The sequence below is a fragment of the Cygnus olor genome, chromosome 11, assembly GCF_009769625.2.
Source record: "Cygnus olor isolate bCygOlo1 chromosome 11, bCygOlo1.pri.v2, whole genome shotgun sequence".
NCBI lineage: Eukaryota > Metazoa > Chordata > Aves > Anseriformes > Anatidae > Cygnus > Cygnus olor.
This window is the reverse complement of record NC_049179.1, coordinates 16,016,205-16,017,854: the sequence shown is the minus strand read 5'-3', so window position 1 is coordinate 16,017,854 and position 1,650 is coordinate 16,016,205.

The window sequence follows — 1,650 nt, the reverse complement described above, 5'->3', positions numbered from 1 at the left end:
CTGACTCTTGCCACAGCCTTTATGGCCTAATTAATCTGGCTAATTATGCCTCTCAGCCGCTTGATTGCAGATTGATTGGTGCTGTTTAAGCCTTTCCAGCTCAGCTGCACGGAGGTCATCTTCACATTTCTCTTGCCCACAAGCGGGCAGATTCAACCATTCTCAGACAGAATCCTGTGTCCATCCCTGCATACCAGTAAAACGCTTTAATCACTTCATGGATATCTTTTCCATCCTGGCTAATTGAGCTTCAGCCTGTTTGCATTCACGCTATTCCCAGGCATGTGCCAAGGCAGTAGAGACACATCTCCATAGGCTTCCTTCACAGTCCACAAGAAACACCGTAGGTCTACCTCTAACTTAAAGAAGTCTCTTTACAAAAATCTGTGAGGAATTGTTACAAAGAGGTTTGCTCACCACAGCATAGTATCATTAAGTACAAAACTCGAGAATGGGCTGATGCTGAAGCAACTGAAGCAAAATCCCTCATAAGCCTGGAACCAACACTCACCAGAGAAAACTGCCCTGAAATTGCCCCCTAAGATTTGCCTGCTGAGACAGGGTGAAGGTTTTGTGCATGACAAACCTGCATTTATTTGGAAATAAGCATCAAATAGCGTCATTTGTCTTTTATTCTCTTGTTGATGCTCAAACCCAGGGGTTATTATCCATCCAGTGGTTTACAAATGAAGTGACCTCTTCATCTGGACAGGATCTCCTTCCCTTGGGGGATATCTTTCAGCAGCTCGTTCAGCTTTTTTACCTATAACTTTGACCCCAGACTTAGTTTTCAAACAACAGTTTGAAGTGTCAGCCATTTTATCTCCATAACTGATTTTGCCTAAACATGTCACTACACAGCTCTGGGATGGTGAGGGCTCCTGTGAAACCCTCTTTGACAAACAATGTCCGCAACAGAAGGATTAATTCCATAAATGTGAGCTGTAGCACAGGTAAAGCACAAAGTAAAGAGTCAGTCTGGGTTGTCATCATTTCTGCACTACCTTTTCTAGCCACTACCAGCTATTCAAGGGATGTCCCTGTTGACCTTCCCTCAGAGAATCTCAAAGGGAAAATGGCAGAAAGAAAAAGAAAGAAAAAAAAAAAAAAACAAACAACACAAAAACATGAAAATGTGATTTTATCCTTTTGCGTATTATCAATGGTATCTGCTATGGATTTGGTCTTTTCATTCCCTTTTTGTAAAATCTAGATGGTTTGGCTCTTGTCCCACATGACGGGGGGAAGAGCAGAGAATGAAGCTTCCTTAAGAGGTAAATTATGTGAAATACCTGAGATTTCAAGTAAAAAGATGATACATTTGGAGAAAGAAATGTTGCTGAATAAAAATTCCAGGTTCCTATCAGCAAGAATATTTTCAAAGAACCCAAGTTCATGCTTTTCTCCTCGTTTCCTCTAAAGCAAACATGGTTTTATGTATTTTTGTATTTCATTTCCTCCACCTTCTCTTTCTGTTATCTACTCCAGCTGTTCCTTTTCTCTCTCCCCTCTTGCATCCATTTTTTGCTTATAATTAATTGCCTCTGTAGTAGATTGTTACTAAAAAATTTGAGCCCACTTTCAAACCTTTGACCCTAAGCAACAAATATCACATATCAGTAGAACAATTAATATTCTTAATCCTAAAAA